This window comes from Phyllopteryx taeniolatus, chromosome 5, assembly GCF_024500385.1.
Source record: "Phyllopteryx taeniolatus isolate TA_2022b chromosome 5, UOR_Ptae_1.2, whole genome shotgun sequence".
NCBI lineage: Eukaryota > Metazoa > Chordata > Actinopteri > Syngnathiformes > Syngnathidae > Phyllopteryx > Phyllopteryx taeniolatus.
The window spans coordinates 10,310,326-10,333,646 of record NC_084506.1 but is presented as its reverse complement, the minus strand read 5'-3'; the positions used below and the strand labels follow the sequence as shown (position 1 = coordinate 10,333,646).

Below are 23,321 nucleotides of genomic sequence, written 5' to 3'. Positions count from 1 at the left end.
TCGGCAATGGTCGTGCTCGGACGGGACCAGTATATCATGGAAGCACAGAGACAATTAGACGATAAAAACTATTATAAAAAATTGGACAAACCCATATTTTGGGAAACAATGCCAAAAGTGGCTCAAATTGTTCGGGAATTAAAAAAGAAGAAATTTATCAATGGGAAACAATCACGCTATTTAATAGGGGAATCGGAACCGAGGGAACGTCGGTTTTATATTTTGCCAAAAATACATAAGGATCCTACCACATGGACTGTACCTTATGAAGTCCCTCCAGGCAGACCGATCGTCTCAGATTGCGGCAGTGACACGTATGCCACAGCAGAGTTTCTGGATTTCTATCTCACCCCGCTGTCCACAAGACACCCGTCGTATGTGCGAGATACGTACCAATTCGTAGACATGGTCAAAAAGATTAGGACAAAAACGGACTTCTTCTTCTTCACAATGGACGTAGAGAGCCTGTACACCAACATTCCGATCCAGGCGGGAATGGAGAGTGTGAGGAAGATCTTACAAAGATATCCGGATCCAAAACGACCGGATGTGGAATTACTACAGTTGCTAGAAATAAATCTGACGAGAAATGATTTTATCTTTAATGAAAATTATTATCTACAAATTAAAGGGACAGCTATGGGGAAGAAATTCGCCCCAGCGTATGCAAACATTTTTATGGCTATATGGGAAGAAGAGGTTTTTACAAAGTGTGATAAAAAACCAGACCGCTACATCCGTTACCTGGACGACATATTTGGAATTTGGACATATTCGGAGGAAGAATTTCACCAATTTGTGGATACTTTGAATGCACACAACAATTCGATACAGCTCAAGACGGAGGTCAACCGCCAATCGATTGACTTTTTGGATACCACCGTCTTCAAAGGGACAAAATTTCAACAAAATTATAAATTGGATATAAAAGTGCACTTCAAAATTACTGACACGCATGCATTGGTTCATAAAACCAGCTTTCATCCAACGCATATGTTTCGGGGAATCGTGAAGTCACAGATTTTGCGCTTTGCTCGGATATGCACAAAAAGGCAAAACTTTCACGAGGCGGTGACGATTTTGTTTAAGGTTTTACGGAAAAGAGGATATGGGAGGTCATTTCTCAGACGTTGCCTAAGGACATTTTTGGAGAGAAGAGAAGAAACAAAGGAGGACATTCTCCCCTTGATCACCTCATACTTCACAGTTGGGAATTTATTACACAAAAAAATAAAAGCAGATTTTGAGGGAAAATTGGGATGTGCTGCAGGAGGGCCAAATTTTAGAATCATATCGGCATATCGGCGGAACAAAAATTTAAAGGACTTACTTATTCGGGCAAGGTTACCGTCGTTGAAAATTAAAAAACCACAACCATTGAGCAAATATTTTATTAAACTCAAATTCGTCAGGAATGCAGTGGATAAAACAATCATTAAAATTGAACAAGGATTTAGTCCCAAATCAACCAACTGTGTCTATCTCATATTGTGCAAGAAGTGTGGACTGCAGTATGTCGGGGAAACTTCCAACACATTGATGACCCGCATCACACAACACAGATATAATGTGAACCACAAGAAAGATTTACACACACCACTGGTTCAGCATTTCTTGATCCATGGATTGGGAGCGTTGAGGGTAGCGGGATTACAAAGGAATATCCTGTGGACAGAGAGAGAGAGAAAGACCATGGAACGGCGATGGATATTCCGATTGGGGTCTAAAGTGCCAGGGGGATTGAATGTAGCGCACCATTAGGGAATACGGTTCGGATACCCTACCCTAAAGGCCACCCTAATCCTACAAACCCCTCCTCTCTCTTATCTGACTAAATTCTATCCATTCATAACCCACACCCCCTTACCTGTCTAACCCGAACCCTAGTCCTATCCTATCCCCATTTCCAACCCTAACCCTAACCACTTCCATCTTCCTGTCCCCAATTCCCAACCATTTCCTATCTTTCTATTTCACCCCCTTATCCAACACTATCCCCTTATCTTAACATTCTATCCACTTATCCTACCCTAACCCTAATCTTAACCACTCCCTTTTAATTCTTAATTTTTAATTCTTAACTCTATTATATCTCCTTATCCAAACCTAACTCCTAATCTTAACCACTCACATCCCTATCTAACTCTAGCCCTATCCTATCCCCATTTCCAACCCCTAATCTTAAACCCTAACCACTTCAAACCCTAACCACTTCAAACCCTAACCACTTCATTCCTATCCCTATTTCCAACTTTAACCCTAGGGGGAACAAAGTTTATTACAATTACATCACAAAAAGTTAAAAAGACCCAAAAAAGCAAAACAATTGGTAAAATACATTAAAAAATATAAAACAGCATAAAAAGCCAAAAAAACTATACAATTATTAAAATGTTATTAAACGAGTTATAAGGTTAAAATATCAATACATGGACAAAGGTTCAATTGCAAGATGGCAATTATGCAGAAGGATTGGCAATTATGGGGTTAATTTAAAGTGGGTTTTACTTTGCACATATTCTTTTAAAAGATCTTTTTTAAAATAGGACCAAAAAACAACGGGTATAAAAGGGGAGGGCGTTTTCACTAGCTCAGTTTGGTTTGGGAGTTTGAACAGTCAACATCACTTATTTTTACAGTGCATTTATTAAATTCAGTGTGCCAGGACCTGAGGAAGGCTCCTTAGAGCCGAAACGTTGTCAAGGCACACCGTTTGGTCGACAAAAGTTTTTTTTGGGGATTTTCTCTTTTTTTGTTTTTTGTTGTTATAATTAGAGATATATTACAAATTCATAACTGTTAATAAATAGCACGTCCAAAACATAAATTATTACATAAATAACAAAGGCGACTCTATAAAACTCAATTGAAAATACAAAAAAGAAAATTTGAACTAAGATGACTGGTGGAGAGTGGAAAGTGGTCCACTATGACCGGCGTGGCCAGCAGGCACGCCGCCAGGAATGGGGAAATGGAGACGGGAGATGGCGTAGGGGGATGGACCGTGCATCTCCCCCCCGATCCCGGAAGGGGAATTATTTCCCCTATACTGGGAGAGGGAGGGTTCGGTTCCCCTCACCTACCCAGCCAGTGCCTCCCCCACGCCCACCCCGTCAAAATTATCCCCCTTACCGCTCATATGCGGCAGTAGTACGCCAGGGCCGACCAGCCCCGACGAGACAGGGGTTCATGCCGTCAGTTGGGGACACCAACGTTAAGCGACAAGCGGCCACTCCTGAATTCAGGAAGTTGGCACAGAAATTTCTTGCTGTCATCAAGGTGGTTCACCACTTAAATAATGTGGATCGGAGTGGGGACAAACCGGAGCCTAGGATGATAGCTAGGATGGTTGAAGTCTTGTCATCCATGATAAGACCAGCCTTACCAAGGGCAAATACATTACAGTACGTGGTGGCCAACGCAAAAAACTGGGGCCACACGACGTGTCAAATTCTGGCAGAACACTATGAAGAAGTGTTGGGGGAACTATTGGATGATCTCACAGCCCTCCTCACCCCAGATTGGAAGGTAGCCTACGAGGTGGCAGTCCGTTGGGCTAGGAGGAGATTCAGCCATATTACACAGGAGGTTATTGATCATGCGGAAGCAATCATTGTAGAAAGAGCGGACTCCAGAGACGCGGATAGGGCGCCTGCTCCGCGACAACTCCTGCCGGTGGTGCAGCCGGCCCGGGCCCCTCGTCTGCCTCAAGCGAGTCAGACGATGGATACCCGGGACCAGGTTTTGCCCACCGCGGAGGACCCGCGGGAGCAGAGACAAGTCAAAAGACAGGGGACCAGGCCCAGTGGGGGGCTTAGGACAACGGTAGTGCCTGTACAGCCTCCTCCAACGGAGGAGGAGCTGGAGACACCGCGGTTGTCCAGGCGTACCCGGGGAGTGGTCCTCACTGAAGACAATATAGAGGAGGAACTGGGGTTACCTCAAATTGAGGACCCAGAGAACAGGGTAGTCCTGGAATCACAGGCGCGCACCTCCTCTCCTGTAGGTAGGGTAGTGCGTACACCGATTCCGTTGGGGTTCGATCACCTCTTTGATGGGTCCATGTCAGACCAGGAGGGGGAGACAAATTTGACCCTGGGCCCGGACCAGGTCCAAGTGCATAGGGAGGCGGAAGACGGTGAGATCTTCCAGGACTCCTCGGACCGGTTCGTAGAGCCGGAACCCCAACGTTTCTCGGTGACCGCACATCGCCATACCCAGAGACGCTTGATGGACTGGAATCTCACAGTTAAAAAGAAATGGCTTATTATCGGGGACTCGAATCTCACCAAGATTCCCGATTTTTTTAATGCAAACTTGCAGATTGACGCCTATCCGGGGGGTCATTTCCGCCATGGGCAAACGCTGATGGAAAAGACAGAGGCATCACCGGAATTGATTGTGGAAAAAATTGTTCTGTCGTTTGGCATCAATAGCCGATGCAATAAATCCAAAGAGACAACGATTAAAACGGTACAAGGAGCAATTAGGGCCTCGAAGAAAAAGTTTCCATATGCGGAAATTTGGGTGCCGCTCATTAATTTCTCAGCCGCTCTCCCAGCGGATGAGAAAGAAAATCTACAGACCCTCAATGACCATATTGAGAGGAATATGGGTCACATTCCACTCTTGCCGGAGGGTCTGTTCGAGGTGGAGGACGATGAGGTCCATTGGACCCGGGAAACCGCGGCGGCTATGCTGGACCATTGGATCCGCTTTTTAAACTCCATCGCCCTCTAAGGCTACACAAAGAGGGGGGCGAGAGACCCAAGTCCTTCGTCGCACAAGATGTGGTCGTCCTAGCCAAAAATTTCCTTCTAACGGAACCACAGCATCGGTTACTCAGCAGAGGCTTATCATTTATACCATCTATAGATATCGAACGTGATCAGAAAACACAATTCCAATTTGACATACAAAATTACCATCGCAGATTAAAATTGGCTTTTTATTTCAGAAATTCACATAGGAGGGAACGGCCGCCTTTTGTCGCCCCTTCCATCTGGACACCGGCTACGACGGATATGCCGCCACAAGTCCAGCAGGTGATTGAAGAGGATCTGGTAACAATTAAAAAACATTTCATTCCGAAAAAAGAGAAATACAATTTAGCACCGGAAGAGGTGAAGGCGCTGCGGGATTTAATTTATGCCAAACACATTGTGATTAAGCCGGCCGACAAGGGGTCGGCAATGGTCGTGCTCGGACGGGACCAGTATATCATGGAAGCACAGAGACAATTAGACGATAAAAACTATTATAAAAAATTGGACAAACCCATATTTTGGGAAACAATGCCAAAAGTGGCTCAAATTGTTCGGGAATTAAAAAAGAAGAAATTTATCAATGGGAAACAATCACGCTATTTAATAGGGGAATCGGAACCGAGGGAACGTCGGTTTTATATTTTGCCAAAAATACATAAGGATCCTACCACATGGACTGTACCTTATGAAGTCCCTCCAGGCAGACCGATCGTCTCAGATTGCGGCAGTGACACGTATGCCACAGCAGAGTTTCTGGATTTCTATCTCACCCCGCTGTCCACAAGACACCCGTCGTATGTGCGAGATACGTACCAATTCGTAGACATGGTCAAAAAGATTAGGACAAAAACGGACTTCTTCTTCTTCACAATGGACGTAGAGAGCCTGTACACCAACATTCCGATCCAGGCGGGAATGGAGAGTGTGAGGAAGATCTTACAAAGATATCCGGATCCAAAACGACCGGATGTGGAATTACTACAGTTGCTAGAAATAAATCTGACGAGAAATGATTTTATCTTTAATGAAAATTATTATCTACAAATTAAAGGGACAGCTATGGGGAAGAAATTCGCCCCAGCGTATGCAAACATTTTTATGGCTATATGGGAAGAAGAGGTTTTTACAAAGTGTGATAAAAAACCAGACCGCTACATCCGTTACCTGGACGACATATTTGGAATTTGGACATATTCGGAGGAAGAATTTCACCAATTTGTGGATACTTTGAATGCACACAACAATTCGATACAGCTCAAGACGGAGGTCAACCGCCAATCGATTGACTTTTTGGATACCACCGTCTTCAAAGGGACAAAATTTCAACAAAATTATAAATTGGATATAAAAGTGCACTTCAAAATTACTGACACGCATGCATTGGTTCATAAAACCAGCTTTCATCCAACGCATATGTTTCGGGGAATCGTGAAGTCACAGATTTTGCGCTTTGCTCGGATATGCACAAAAAGGCAAAACTTTCACGAGGCGGTGACGATTTTGTTTAAGGTTTTACGGAAAAGAGGATATGGGAGGTCATTTCTCAGACGTTGCCTAAGGACATTTTTGGAGAGAAGAGAAGAAACAAAGGAGGACATTCTCCCCTTGATCACCTCATACTTCACAGTTGGGAATTTATTACACAAAAAAATAAAAGCAGATTTTGAGGGAAAATTGGGATGTGCTGCAGGAGGGCCAAATTTTAGAATCATATCGGCATATCGGCGGAACAAAAATTTAAAGGACTTACTTATTCGGGCAAGGTTACCGTCGTTGAAAATTAAAAAACCACAACCATTGAGCAAATATTTTATTAAACTCAAATTCGTCAGGAATGCAGTGGATAAAACAATCATTAAAATTGAACAAGGATTTAGTCCCAAATCAACCAACTGTGTCTATCTCATATTGTGCAAGAAGTGTGGACTGCAGTATGTCGGGGAAACTTCCAACACATTGATGACCCGCATCACACAACACAGATATAATGTGAACCACAAGAAAGATTTACACACACCACTGGTTCAGCATTTCTTGATCCATGGATTGGGAGCGTTGAGGGTAGCGGGATTACAAAGGAATATCCTGTGGACAGAGAGAGAGAGAAAGACCATGGAACGGCGATGGATATTCCGATTGGGGTCTAAAGTGCCAGGGGGATTGAATGTAGCGCACCATTAGGGAATACGGTTCGGATACCCTACCCTAAAGGCCACCCTAATCCTACAAACCCCTCCTCTCTCTTATCTGACTAAATTCTATCCATTCATAACCCACACCCCCTTACCTGTCTAACCCGAACCCTAGTCCTATCCTATCCCCATTTCCAACCCTAACCCTAACCACTTCCATCTTCCTGTCCCCAATTCCCAACCATTTCCTATCTTTCTATTTCACCCCCTTATCCAACACTATCCCCTTATCTTAACATTCTATCCACTTATCCTACCCTAACCCTAATCTTAACCACTCCCTTTTAATTCTTAATTTTTAATTCTTAACTCTATTATATCTCCTTATCCAAACCTAACTCCTAATCTTAACCACTCACATCCCTATCTAACTCTAGCCCTATCCTATCCCCATTTCCAACCCCTAATCTTAAACCCTAACCACTTCAAACCCTAACCACTTCAAACCCTAACCACTTCATTCCTATCCCTATTTCCAACTTTAACCCTAGGGGGAACAAAGTTTATTACAATTACATCACAAAAAGTTAAAAAGACCCAAAAAAGCAAAACAATTGGTAAAATACATTAAAAAATATAAAACAGCATAAAAAGCCAAAAAAACTATACAATTATTAAAATGTTATTAAACGAGTTATAAGGTTAAAATATCAATACATGGACAAAGGTTCAATTGCAAGATGGCAATTATGCAGAAGGATTGGCAATTATGGGGTTAATTTAAAGTGGGTTTTACTTTGCACATATTCTTTTAAAAGATCTTTTTTAAAATAGGACCAAAAAACAACGGGTATAAAAGGGGAGGGCGTTTTCACTAGCTCAGTTTGGTTTGGGAGTTTGAACAGTCAACATCACTTATTTTTACAGTGCATTTATTAAATTCAGTGTGCCAGGACCTGAGGAAGGCTCCTTAGAGCCGAAACGTTGTCAAGGCACACCGTTTGGTCGACAAAAGTTTTTTTTGGGGATTTTCTCTTTTTTTGTTTTTTGTTGTTATAATTAGAGATATATTACAAATTCATAACTGTTAATAAATAGCACGTCCAAAACATAAATTATTACATAAATAACAAAGGCGACTCTATAAAACTCAATTGAAAATACAAAAAAGAAAATTTGAACTAAGATGACTGGTGGAGAGTGGAAAGTGGTCCACTATGACCGGCGTGGCCAGCAGGCACGCCGCCAGGAATGGGGAAATGGAGACGGGAGATGGCGTAGGGGGATGGACCGTGCATCTCCCCCCCGATCCCGGAAGGGGAATTATTTCCCCTATACTGGGAGAGGGAGGGTTCGGTTCCCCTCACCTACCCAGCCAGTGCCTCCCCCACGCCCACCCCGTCAAAATTATCCCCCTTACCGCTCATATGCGGCAGTAGTACGCCAGGGCCGACCAGCCCCGACGAGACAGGGGTTCATGCCGTCAGTTGGGGACACCAACGTTAAGCGACAAGCGGCCACTCCTGAATTCAGGAAGTTGGCACAGAAATTTCTTGCTGTCATCAAGGTGGTTCACCACTTAAATAATGTGGATCGGAGTGGGGACAAACCGGAGCCTAGGATGATAGCTAGGATGGTTGAAGTCTTGTCATCCATGATAAGACCAGCCTTACCAAGGGCAAATACATTACAGTACGTGGTGGCCAACGCAAAAAACTGGGGCCACACGACGTGTCAAATTCTGGCAGAACACTATGAAGAAGTGTTGGGGGAACTATTGGATGATCTCACAGCCCTCCTCACCCCAGATTGGAAGGTAGCCTACGAGGTGGCAGTCCGTTGGGCTAGGAGGAGATTCAGCCATATTACACAGGAGGTTATTGATCATGCGGAAGCAATCATTGTAGAAAGAGCGGACTCCAGAGACGCGGATAGGGCGCCTGCTCCGCGACAACTCCTGCCGGTGGTGCAGCCGGCCCGGGCCCCTCGTCTGCCTCAAGCGAGTCAGACGATGGATACCCGGGACCAGGTTTTGCCCACCGCGGAGGACCCGCGGGAGCAGAGACAAGTCAAAAGACAGGGGACCAGGCCCAGTGGGGGGCTTAGGACAACGGTAGTGCCTGTACAGCCTCCTCCAACGGAGGAGGAGCTGGAGACACCGCGGTTGTCCAGGCGTACCCGGGGAGTGGTCCTCACTGAAGACAATATAGAGGAGGAACTGGGGTTACCTCAAATTGAGGACCCAGAGAACAGGGTAGTCCTGGAATCACAGGCGCGCACCTCCTCTCCTGTAGGTAGGGTAGTGCGTACACCGATTCCGTTGGGGTTCGATCACCTCTTTGATGGGTCCATGTCAGACCAGGAGGGGGAGACAAATTTGACCCTGGGCCCGGACCAGGTCCAAGTGCATAGGGAGGCGGAAGACGGTGAGATCTTCCAGGACTCCTCGGACCGGTTCGTAGAGCCGGAACCCCAACGTTTCTCGGTGACCGCACATCGCCATACCCAGAGACGCTTGATGGACTGGAATCTCACAGTTAAAAAGAAATGGCTTATTATCGGGGACTCGAATCTCACCAAGATTCCCGATTTTTTTAATGCAAACTTGCAGATTGACGCCTATCCGGGGGGTCATTTCCGCCATGGGCAAACGCTGATGGAAAAGACAGAGGCATCACCGGAATTGATTGTGGAAAAAATTGTTCTGTCGTTTGGCATCAATAGCCGATGCAATAAATCCAAAGAGACAACGATTAAAACGGTACAAGGAGCAATTAGGGCCTCGAAGAAAAAGTTTCCATATGCGGAAATTTGGGTGCCGCTCATTAATTTCTCAGCCGCTCTCCCAGCGGATGAGAAAGAAAATCTACAGACCCTCAATGACCATATTGAGAGGAATATGGGTCACATTCCACTCTTGCCGGAGGGTCTGTTCGAGGTGGAGGACGATGAGGTCCATTGGACCCGGGAAACCGCGGCGGCTATGCTGGACCATTGGATCCGCTTTTTAAACTCCATCGCCCTCTAAGGCTACACAAAGAGGGGGGCGAGAGACCCAAGTCCTTCGTCGCACAAGATGTGGTCGTCCTAGCCAAAAATTTCCTTCTAACGGAACCACAGCATCGGTTACTCAGCAGAGGCTTATCATTTATACCATCTATAGATATCGAACGTGATCAGAAAACACAATTCCAATTTGACATACAAAATTACCATCGCAGATTAAAATTGGCTTTTTATTTCAGAAATTCACATAGGAGGGAACGGCCGCCTTTTGTCGCCCCTTCCATCTGGACACCGGCTACGACGGATATGCCGCCACAAGTCCAGCAGGTGATTGAAGAGGATCTGGTAACAATTAAAAAACATTTCATTCCGAAAAAAGAGAAATACAATTTAGCACCGGAAGAGGTGAAGGCGCTGCGGGATTTAATTTATGCCAAACACATTGTGATTAAGCCGGCCGACAAGGGGTCGGCAATGGTCGTGCTCGGACGGGACCAGTATATCATGGAAGCACAGAGACAATTAGACGATAAAAACTATTATAAAAAATTGGACAAACCCATATTTTGGGAAACAATGCCAAAAGTGGCTCAAATTGTTCGGGAATTAAAAAAGAAGAAATTTATCAATGGGAAACAATCACGCTATTTAATAGGGGAATCGGAACCGAGGGAACGTCGGTTTTATATTTTGCCAAAAATACATAAGGATCCTACCACATGGACTGTACCTTATGAAGTCCCTCCAGGCAGACCGATCGTCTCAGATTGCGGCAGTGACACGTATGCCACAGCAGAGTTTCTGGATTTCTATCTCACCCCGCTGTCCACAAGACACCCGTCGTATGTGCGAGATACGTACCAATTCGTAGACATGGTCAAAAAGATTAGGACAAAAACGGACTTCTTCTTCTTCACAATGGACGTAGAGAGCCTGTACACCAACATTCCGATCCAGGCGGGAATGGAGAGTGTGAGGAAGATCTTACAAAGATATCCGGATCCAAAACGACCGGATGTGGAATTACTACAGTTGCTAGAAATAAATCTGACGAGAAATGATTTTATCTTTAATGAAAATTATTATCTACAAATTAAAGGGACAGCTATGGGGAAGAAATTCGCCCCAGCGTATGCAAACATTTTTATGGCTATATGGGAAGAAGAGGTTTTTACAAAGTGTGATAAAAAACCAGACCGCTACATCCGTTACCTGGACGACATATTTGGAATTTGGACATATTCGGAGGAAGAATTTCACCAATTTGTGGATACTTTGAATGCACACAACAATTCGATACAGCTCAAGACGGAGGTCAACCGCCAATCGATTGACTTTTTGGATACCACCGTCTTCAAAGGGACAAAATTTCAACAAAATTATAAATTGGATATAAAAGTGCACTTCAAAATTACTGACACGCATGCATTGGTTCATAAAACCAGCTTTCATCCAACGCATATGTTTCGGGGAATCGTGAAGTCACAGATTTTGCGCTTTGCTCGGATATGCACAAAAAGGCAAAACTTTCACGAGGCGGTGACGATTTTGTTTAAGGTTTTACGGAAAAGAGGATATGGGAGGTCATTTCTCAGACGTTGCCTAAGGACATTTTTGGAGAGAAGAGAAGAAACAAAGGAGGACATTCTCCCCTTGATCACCTCATACTTCACAGTTGGGAATTTATTACACAAAAAAATAAAAGCAGATTTTGAGGGAAAATTGGGATGTGCTGCAGGAGGGCCAAATTTTAGAATCATATCGGCATATCGGCGGAACAAAAATTTAAAGGACTTACTTATTCGGGCAAGGTTACCGTCGTTGAAAATTAAAAAACCACAACCATTGAGCAAATATTTTATTAAACTCAAATTCGTCAGGAATGCAGTGGATAAAACAATCATTAAAATTGAACAAGGATTTAGTCCCAAATCAACCAACTGTGTCTATCTCATATTGTGCAAGAAGTGTGGACTGCAGTATGTCGGGGAAACTTCCAACACATTGATGACCCGCATCACACAACACAGATATAATGTGAACCACAAGAAAGATTTACACACACCACTGGTTCAGCATTTCTTGATCCATGGATTGGGAGCGTTGAGGGTAGCGGGATTACAAAGGAATATCCTGTGGACAGAGAGAGAGAGAAAGACCATGGAACGGCGATGGATATTCCGATTGGGGTCTAAAGTGCCAGGGGGATTGAATGTAGCGCACCATTAGGGAATACGGTTCGGATACCCTACCCTAAAGGCCACCCTAATCCTACAAACCCCTCCTCTCTCTTATCTGACTAAATTCTATCCATTCATAACCCACACCCCCTTACCTGTCTAACCCGAACCCTAGTCCTATCCTATCCCCATTTCCAACCCTAACCCTAACCACTTCCATCTTCCTGTCCCCAATTCCCAACCATTTCCTATCTTTCTATTTCACCCCCTTATCCAACACTATCCCCTTATCTTAACATTCTATCCACTTATCCTACCCTAACCCTAATCTTAACCACTCCCTTTTAATTCTTAATTTTTAATTCTTAACTCTATTATATCTCCTTATCCAAACCTAACTCCTAATCTTAACCACTCACATCCCTATCTAACTCTAGCCCTATCCTATCCCCATTTCCAACCCCTAATCTTAAACCCTAACCACTTCAAACCCTAACCACTTCAAACCCTAACCACTTCATTCCTATCCCTATTTCCAACTTTAACCCTAGGGGGAACAAAGTTTATTACAATTACATCACAAAAAGTTAAAAAGACCCAAAAAAGCAAAACAATTGGTAAAATACATTAAAAAATATAAAACAGCATAAAAAGCCAAAAAAACTATACAATTATTAAAATGTTATTAAACGAGTTATAAGGTTAAAATATCAATACATGGACAAAGGTTCAATTGCAAGATGGCAATTATGCAGAAGGATTGGCAATTATGGGGTTAATTTAAAGTGGGTTTTACTTTGCACATATTCTTTTAAAAGATCTTTTTTAAAATAGGACCAAAAAACAACGGGTATAAAAGGGGAGGGCGTTTTCACTAGCTCAGTTTGGTTTGGGAGTTTGAACAGTCAACATCACTTATTTTTACAGTGCATTTATTAAATTCAGTGTGCCAGGACCTGAGGAAGGCTCCTTAGAGCCGAAACGTTGTCAAGGCACACCGTTTGGTCGACAAAAGTTTTTTTTGGGGATTTTCTCTTTTTTTGTTTTTTGTTGTTATAATTAGAGATATATTACAAATTCATAACTGTTAATAAATAGCACGTCCAAAACATAAATTATTACATAAATAACAAAGGCGACTCTATAAAACTCAATTGAAAATACAAAAAAGAAAATTTGAACTAAGATGACTGGTGGAGAGTGGAAAGTGGTCCACTATGACCGGCGTGGCCAGCAGGCACGCCGCCAGGAATGGGGAAATGGAGACGGGAGATGGCGTAGGGGGATGGACCGTGCATCTCCCCCCCGATCCCGGAAGGGGAATTATTTCCCCTATACTGGGAGAGGGAGGGTTCGGTTCCCCTCACCTACCCAGCCAGTGCCTCCCCCACGCCCACCCCGTCAAAATTATCCCCCTTACCGCTCATATGCGGCAGTAGTACGCCAGGGCCGACCAGCCCCGACGAGACAGGGGTTCATGCCGTCAGTTGGGGACACCAACGTTAAGCGACAAGCGGCCACTCCTGAATTCAGGAAGTTGGCACAGAAATTTCTTGCTGTCATCAAGGTGGTTCACCACTTAAATAATGTGGATCGGAGTGGGGACAAACCGGAGCCTAGGATGATAGCTAGGATGGTTGAAGTCTTGTCATCCATGATAAGACCAGCCTTACCAAGGGCAAATACATTACAGTACGTGGTGGCCAACGCAAAAAACTGGGGCCACACGACGTGTCAAATTCTGGCAGAACACTATGAAGAAGTGTTGGGGGAACTATTGGATGATCTCACAGCCCTCCTCACCCCAGATTGGAAGGTAGCCTACGAGGTGGCAGTCCGTTGGGCTAGGAGGAGATTCAGCCATATTACACAGGAGGTTATTGATCATGCGGAAGCAATCATTGTAGAAAGAGCGGACTCCAGAGACGCGGATAGGGCGCCTGCTCCGCGACAACTCCTGCCGGTGGTGCAGCCGGCCCGGGCCCCTCGTCTGCCTCAAGCGAGTCAGACGATGGATACCCGGGACCAGGTTTTGCCCACCGCGGAGGACCCGCGGGAGCAGAGACAAGTCAAAAGACAGGGGACCAGGCCCAGTGGGGGGCTTAGGACAACGGTAGTGCCTGTACAGCCTCCTCCAACGGAGGAGGAGCTGGAGACACCGCGGTTGTCCAGGCGTACCCGGGGAGTGGTCCTCACTGAAGACAATATAGAGGAGGAACTGGGGTTACCTCAAATTGAGGACCCAGAGAACAGGGTAGTCCTGGAATCACAGGCGCGCACCTCCTCTCCTGTAGGTAGGGTAGTGCGTACACCGATTCCGTTGGGGTTCGATCACCTCTTTGATGGGTCCATGTCAGACCAGGAGGGGGAGACAAATTTGACCCTGGGCCCGGACCAGGTCCAAGTGCATAGGGAGGCGGAAGACGGTGAGATCTTCCAGGACTCCTCGGACCGGTTCGTAGAGCCGGAACCCCAACGTTTCTCGGTGACCGCACATCGCCATACCCAGAGACGCTTGATGGACTGGAATCTCACAGTTAAAAAGAAATGGCTTATTATCGGGGACTCGAATCTCACCAAGATTCCCGATTTTTTTAATGCAAACTTGCAGATTGACGCCTATCCGGGGGGTCATTTCCGCCATGGGCAAACGCTGATGGAAAAGACAGAGGCATCACCGGAATTGATTGTGGAAAAAATTGTTCTGTCGTTTGGCATCAATAGCCGATGCAATAAATCCAAAGAGACAACGATTAAAACGGTACAAGGAGCAATTAGGGCCTCGAAGAAAAAGTTTCCATATGCGGAAATTTGGGTGCCGCTCATTAATTTCTCAGCCGCTCTCCCAGCGGATGAGAAAGAAAATCTACAGACCCTCAATGACCATATTGAGAGGAATATGGGTCACATTCCACTCTTGCCGGAGGGTCTGTTCGAGGTGGAGGACGATGAGGTCCATTGGACCCGGGAAACCGCGGCGGCTATGCTGGACCATTGGATCCGCTTTTTAAACTCCATCGCCCTCTAAGGCTACACAAAGAGGGGGGCGAGAGACCCAAGTCCTTCGTCGCACAAGATGTGGTCGTCCTAGCCAAAAATTTCCTTCTAACGGAACCACAGCATCGGTTACTCAGCAGAGGCTTATCATTTATACCATCTATAGATATCGAACGTGATCAGAAAACACAATTCCAATTTGACATACAAAATTACCATCGCAGATTAAAATTGGCTTTTTATTTCAGAAATTCACATAGGAGGGAACGGCCGCCTTTTGTCGCCCCTTCCATCTGGACACCGGCTACGACGGATATGCCGCCACAAGTCCAGCAGGTGATTGAAGAGGATCTGGTAACAATTAAAAAACATTTCATTCCGAAAAAAGAGAAATACAATTTAGCACCGGAAGAGGTGAAGGCGCTGCGGGATTTAATTTATGCCAAACACATTGTGATTAAGCCGGCCGACAAGGGGTCGGCAATGGTCGTGCTCGGACGGGACCAGTATATCATGGAAGCACAGAGACAATTAGACGATAAAAACTATTATAAAAAATTGGACAAACCCATATTTTGGGAAACAATGCCAAAAGTGGCTCAAATTGTTCGGGAATTAAAAAAGAAGAAATTTATCAATGGGAAACAATCACGCTATTTAATAGGGGAATCGGAACCGAGGGAACGTCGGTTTTATATTTTGCCAAAAATACATAAGGATCCTACCACATGGACTGTACCTTATGAAGTCCCTCCAGGCAGACCGATCGTCTCAGATTGCGGCAGTGACACGTATGCCACAGCAGAGTTTCTGGATTTCTATCTCACCCCGCTGTCCACAAGACACCCGTCGTATGTGCGAGATACGTACCAATTCGTAGACATGGTCAAAAAGATTAGGACAAAAACGGACTTCTTCTTCTTCACAATGGACGTAGAGAGCCTGTACACCAACATTCCGATCCAGGCGGGAATGGAGAGTGTGAGGAAGATCTTACAAAGATATCCGGATCCAAAACGACCGGATGTGGAATTACTACAGTTGCTAGAAATAAATCTGACGAGAAATGATTTTATCTTTAATGAAAATTATTATCTACAAATTAAAGGGACAGCTATGGGGAAGAAATTCGCCCCAGCGTATGCAAACATTTTTATGGCTATATGGGAAGAAGAGGTTTTTACAAAGTGTGATAAAAAACCAGACCGCTACATCCGTTACCTGGACGACATATTTGGAATTTGGACATATTCGGAGGAAGAATTTCACCAATTTGTGGATACTTTGAATGCACACAACAATTCGATACAGCTCAAGACGGAGGTCAACCGCCAATCGATTGACTTTTTGGATACCACCGTCTTCAAAGGGACAAAATTTCAACAAAATTATAAATTGGATATAAAAGTGCACTTCAAAATTACTGACACGCATGCATTGGTTCATAAAACCAGCTTTCATCCAACGCATATGTTTCGGGGAATCGTGAAGTCACAGATTTTGCGCTTTGCTCGGATATGCACAAAAAGGCAAAACTTTCACGAGGCGGTGACGATTTTGTTTAAGGTTTTACGGAAAAGAGGATATGGGAGGTCATTTCTCAGACGTTGCCTAAGGACATTTTTGGAGAGAAGAGAAGAAACAAAGGAGGACATTCTCCCCTTGATCACCTCATACTTCACAGTTGGGAATTTATTACACAAAAAAATAAAAGCAGATTTTGAGGGAAAATTGGGATGTGCTGCAGGAGGGCCAAATTTTAGAATCATATCGGCATATCGGCGGAACAAAAATTTAAAGGACTTACTTATTCGGGCAAGGTTACCGTCGTTGAAAATTAAAAAACCACAACCATTGAGCAAATATTTTATTAAACTCAAATTCGTCAGGAATGCAGTGGATAAAACAATCATTAAAATTGAACAAGGATTTAGTCCCAAATCAACCAACTGTGTCTATCTCATATTGTGCAAGAAGTGTGGACTGCAGTATGTCGGGGAAACTTCCAACACATTGATGACCCGCATCACACAACACAGATATAATGTGAACCACAAGAAAGATTTACACACACCACTGGTTCAGCATTTCTTGATCCATGGATTGGGAGCGTTGAGGGTAGCGGGATTACAAAGGAATATCCTGTGGACAGAGAGAGAGAGAAAGACCATGGAACGGCGATGGATATTCCGATTGGGGTCTAAAGTGCCAGGGGGATTGAATGTAGCGCACCATTAGGGAATACGGTTCGGATACCCTACCCTAAAGGCCACCCTAATCCTACAAACCCCTCCTCTCTCTTATCTGACTAAATTCTATCCATTCATAACCCACACCCCCTTACCTGTCTAACCCGAACCCTAGTCCTATCCTATCCCCATTTCCAACCCTAACCCTAACCACTTCCATCTTCCTGTCCCCAATTCCCAACCATTTCCTATCTTTCTATTTCACCCCCTTATCCAACACTATCCCCTTATCTTAACATTCTATCCACTTATCCTACCCTAACCCTAATCTTAACCACTCCCTTTTAATTCTTAATTTTTAATTCTTAACTCTATTATATCTCCTTATCCAAACCTAACTCCTAATCTTAACCACTCACATCCCTATCTAACTCTAGCCCTATCCTATCCCCATTTCCAACCCCTAATCTTAAACCCTAACCACTTCAAACCCTAACCACTTCAAACCCTAACCACTTCATTCCTATCCCTATTTCCAACTTTAACCCTAGGGGGAACAAAGTTTATTACAATTACATCACAAAAAGTTAAAAAGACCCAAAAAAGCAAAACAATTGGTAAAATACATTAAAAAATATAAAACAGCATAAAAAGCCAAAAAAACTATACAATTATTAAAATGTTATTAAACGAGTTATAAGGTTAAAATATCAATACATGGACAAAGGTTCAATTGCAAGATGGCAATTATGCAGAAGGATTGGCAATTATGGGGTTAATTTAAAGTGGGTTTTACTTTGCACATATTCTTTTAAAAGATCTTTTTTAAAATAGGACCAAAAAACAACGGGTATAAAAGGGGAGGGCGTTTTCACTAGCTCAGTTTGGTTTGGGAGTTTGAACAGTCAACATCACTTATTTTTACAGTGCATTTATTAAATTCAGTGTGCCAGGACCTGAGGAAGGCTCCTTAGAGCCGAAACGTTGTCAAGGCACACCGTTTGGTCGACAAAAGTTTTTTTTGGGGATTTTCTCTTTTTTTGTTTTTTGTTGTTATAATTAGAGATATATTACAAATTCATAACTGTTAATAAATAGCACGTCCAAAACATAAATTATTACATAAATAACAAAGGCGACTCTATAAAACTCAATTGAAAATACAAAAAAGAAAATTTGAACTAAGATGACTGGTGGAGAGTGGAAAGTGGTCCACTATGACCGGCGTGGCCAGCAGGCACGCCGCCAGGAATGGGGAAATGGAGACGGGAGATGGCGTAGGGGGATGGACCGTGCATCTCCCCCCCGATCCCGGAAGGGGAATTATTTCCCCTATACTGGGAGAGGGAGGGTTCGGTTCCCCTCACCTACCCAGCCAGTGCCTCCCCCACGCCCACCCCGTCAAAATTATCCCCCTTACCGCTCATATGCGGCAGTAGTACGCCAGGGCCGACCAGCCCCGACGAGACAGGGGTTCATGCCGTCAGTTGGGGACACCAACGTTAAGCGACAAGCGGCCACTCCTGAATTCAGGAAGTTGGCACAGAAATTTCTTGCTGTCATCAAGGTGGTTCACCACTTAAATAATGTGGATCGGAGTGGGGACAAACCGGAGCCTAGGATGATAGCTAGGATGGTTGAAGTCTTGTCATCCATGATAAGACCAGCCTTACCAAGGGCAAATACATTACAGTACGTGGTGGCCAACGCAAAAAACTGGGGCCACACGACGTGTCAAATTCTGGCAGAACACTATGAAGAAGTGTTGGGGGAACTATTGGATGATCTCACAGCCCTCCTCACCCCAGATTGGAAGGTAGCCTACGAGGTGGCAGTCCGTTGGGCTAGGAGGAGATTCAGCCATATTACACAGGAGGTTATTGATCATGCGGAAGCAATCATTGTAGAAAGAGCGGACTCCAGAGACGCGGATAGGGCGCCTGCTCCGCGACAACTCCTGCCGGTGGTGCAGCCGGCCCGGGCCCCTCGTCTGCCTCAAGCGAGTCAGACGATGGATACCCGGGACCAGGTTTTGCCCACCGCGGAGGACCCGCGGGAGCAGAGACAAGTCAAAAGACAGGGGACCAGGCCCAGTGGGGGGCTTAGGACAACGGTAGTGCCTGTACAGCCTCCTCCAACGGAGGAGGAGCTGGAGACACCGCGGTTGTCCAGGCGTACCCGGGGAGTGGTCCTCACTGAAGACAATATAGAGGAGGAACTGGGGTTACCTCAAATTGAGGACCCAGAGAACAGGGTAGTCCTGGAATCACAGGCGCGCACCTCCTCTCCTGTAGGTAGGGTAGTGCGTACACCGATTCCGTTGGGGTTCGATCACCTCTTTGATGGGTCCATGTCAGACCAGGAGGGGGAGACAAATTTGACCCTGGGCCCGGACCAGGTCCAAGTGCATAGGGAGGCGGAAGACGGTGAGATCTTCCAGGACTCCTCGGACCGGTTCGTAGAGCCGGAACCCCAACGTTTCTCGGTGACCGCACATCGCCATACCCAGAGACGCTTGATGGACTGGAATCTCACAGTTAAAAAGAAATGGCTTATTATCGGGGACTCGAATCTCACCAAGATTCCCGATTTTTTTAATGCAAACTTGCAGATTGACGCCTATCCGGGGGGTCATTTCCGCCATGGGCAAACGCTGATGGAAAAGACAGAGGCATCACCGGAATTGATTGTGGAAAAAATTGTTCTGTCGTTTGGCATCAATAGCCGATGCAATAAATCCAAAGAGACAACGATTAAAACGGTACAAGGAGCAATTAGGGCCTCGAAGAAAAAGTTTCCATATGCGGAAATTTGGGTGCCGCTCATTAATTTCTCAGCCGCTCTCCCAGCGGATGAGAAAGAAAATCTACAGACCCTCAATGACCATATTGAGAGGAATATGGGTCACATTCCACTCTTGCCGGAGGGTCTGTTCGAGGTGGAGGACGATGAGGTCCATTGGACCCGGGAAACCGCGGCGGCTATGCTGGACCATTGGATCCGCTTTTTAAACTCCATCGCCCTCTAAGGCTACACAAAGAGGGGGGCGAGAGACCCAAGTCCTTCGTCGCACAAGATGTGGTCGTCCTAGCCAAAAATTTCCTTCTAACGGAACCACAGCATCGGTTACTCAGCAGAGGCTTATCATTTATACCATCTATAGATATCGAACGTGATCAGAAAACACAATTCCAATTTGACATACAAAATTACCATCGCAGATTAAAATTGGCTTTTTATTTCAGAAATTCACATAGGAGGGAACGGCCGCCTTTTGTCGCCCCTTCCATCTGGACACCGGCTACGACGGATATGCCGCCACAAGTCCAGCAGGTGATTGAAGAGGATCTGGTAACAATTAAAAAACATTTCATTCCGAAAAAAGAGAAATACAATTTAGCACCGGAAGAGGTGAAGGCGCTGCGGGATTTAATTTATGCCAAACACATTGTGATTAAGCCGGCCGACAAGGGGTCGGCAATGGTCGTGCTCGGACGGGACCAGTATATCATGGAAGCACAGAGACAATTAGACGATAAAAACTATTATAAAAAATTGGACAAACCCATATTTTGGGAAACAATGCCAAAAGTGGCTCAAATTGTTCGGGAATTAAAAAAGAAGAAATTTATCAATGGGAAACAATCACGCTATTTAATAGGGGAATCGGAACCGAGGGAACGTCGGTTTTATATTTTGCCAAAAATACATAAGGATCCTACCACATGGACTGTACCTTATGAAGTCCCTCCAGGCAGACCGATCGTCTCAGATTGCGGCAGTGACACGTATGCCACAGCAGAGTTTCTGGATTTCTATCTCACCCCGCTGTCCACAAGACACCCGTCGTATGTGCGAGATACGTACCAATTCGTAGACATGGTCAAAAAGATTAGGACAAAAACGGACTTCTTCTTCTTCACAATGGACGTAGAGAGCCTGTACACCAACATTCCGATCCAGGCGGGAATGGAGAGTGTGAGGAAGATCTTACAAAGATATCCGGATCCAAAACGACCGGATGTGGAATTACTACAGTTGCTAGAAATAAATCTGACGAGAAATGATTTTATCTTTAATGAAAATTATTATCTACAAATTAAAGGGACAGCTATGGGGAAGAAATTCGCCCCAGCGTATGCAAACATTTTTATGGCTATATGGGAAGAAGAGGTTTTTACAAAGTGTGATAAAAAACCAGACCGCTACATCCGTTACCTGGACGACATATTTGGAATTTGGACATATTCGGAGGAAGAATTTCACCAATTTGTGGATACTTTGAATGCACACAACAATTCGATACAGCTCAAGACGGAGGTCAACCGCCAATCGATTGACTTTTTGGATACCACCGTCTTCAAAGGGACAAAATTTCAACAAAATTATAAATTGGATATAAAAGTGCACTTCAAAATTACTGACACGCATGCATTGGTTCATAAAACCAGCTTTCATCCAACGCATATGTTTCGGGGAATCGTGAAGTCACAGATTTTGCGCTTTGCTCGGATATGCACAAAAAGGCAAAACTTTCACGAGGCGGTGACGATTTTGTTTAAGGTTTTACGGAAAAGAGGATATGGGAGGTCATTTCTCAGACGTTGCCTAAGGACATTTTTGGAGAGAAGAGAAGAAACAAAGGAGGACATTCTCCCCTTGATCACCTCATACTTCACAGTTGGGAATTTATTACACAAAAAAATAAAAGCAGATTTTGAGGGAAAATTGGGATGTGCTGCAGGAGGGCCAAATTTTAGAATCATATCGGCATATCGGAGAAACAAAAATTTAAAGGACTTACTTATTCGGGCAAGGTTACCGTCGTTGAAAATTAAAAAACCACAACCATTGAGCAAATATTTTATTAAACTCAAATTCGTCAGGAATGCAGTGGATAAAACAATCATTAAAATTGAACAAGGATTTAGTCCCAAATCAACCAACTGTGTCTATCTCATATTGTGCAAGAAGTGTGGACTGCAGTATGTCGGGGAAACTTCCAACACATTGATGACCCGCATCACACAACACAGATATAATGTGAACCACAAGAAAGATTTACACACACCACTGGTTCAGCATTTCTTGATCCATGGATTGGGAGCGTTGAGGGTAGCGGGATTACAAAGGAATATCCTGTGGACAGAGAGAGAGAGAAAGACCATGGAACGGCGATGGATATTCCGATTGGGGTCTAAAGTGCCAGGGGGATTGAATGTAGCGCACCATTAGGGAATACGGTTCGGATACCCTACCCTAAAGGCCACCCTAATCCTACAAACCCCTCCTCTCTCTTATCTGACTAAATTCTATCCATTCATAACCCACACCCCCTTACCTGTCTAACCCGAACCCTAGTCCTATCCTATCCCCATTTCCAACCCTAACCACTTCCATCTTCCTGTCCCCAATTCCCAACCATTTCCTATCTTTCTATTTCACCCCCTTATCCAACACTATCCCCTTATCTTAACATTCTATCCACTTATCCTACCCTAACCCTAATCTTAACCACTCCCTTTTAATTCTTAATTTTTAATTCTTAACTCTATTATATCTCCTTATCCAAACCTAACTCCTAATCTTAACCACTCACATCCCTATCTAACTCTAGCCCTATCCTATCCCCATTTCCAACCCCTAATCTTAAACCCTAACCACTTCAAACCCTAACCACTTCAAACCCTAACCACTTCATTCCTATCCCTATTTCCAACTTTAACCCTAGGGGGAACAAAGTTTATTACAATTACATCACAAAAAGTTAAAAAGACCCAAAAAAGCAAAACAATTGGTAAAATACATTAAAAAATATAAAACAGCATAAAAAGCCAAAAAAACTATACAATTATTAAAATGTTATTAAACGAGTTATAAGGTTAAAATATCAATACATGGACAAAGGTTCAATTGCAAGATGGCAATTATGCAGAAGGATTGGCAATTATGGGGTTAATTTAAAGTGGGTTTTACTTTGCACATATTCTTTTAAAAGATCTTTTTTAAAATAGGACCAAAAAACAACGGGTATAAAAGGGGAGGGCGTTT

The 23,321-nt window shown here is 44.3% G+C and overlaps 1 long non-coding RNA gene across 1 annotated transcript; it reads right to left on the bottom strand.

Moving 5' to 3' along the window:
• Positions 1 to 1,415: 1,415 nt before the first annotated feature.
• LOC133478677 (uncharacterized) lies at positions 1,416 to 22,432 on the bottom strand. Its single transcript, XR_009788735.1, has 5 exons — positions 22,342 to 22,432; positions 17,156 to 17,223; positions 11,970 to 12,037; positions 6,784 to 6,851; positions 1,416 to 1,665 (listed from the first exon to the last, which is right to left on the bottom strand). It is a non-coding gene; the product is annotated as an uncharacterized LOC133478677 (long non-coding RNA).
• Between the last annotated feature and the right edge of the window lie 889 nt (positions 22,433 to 23,321).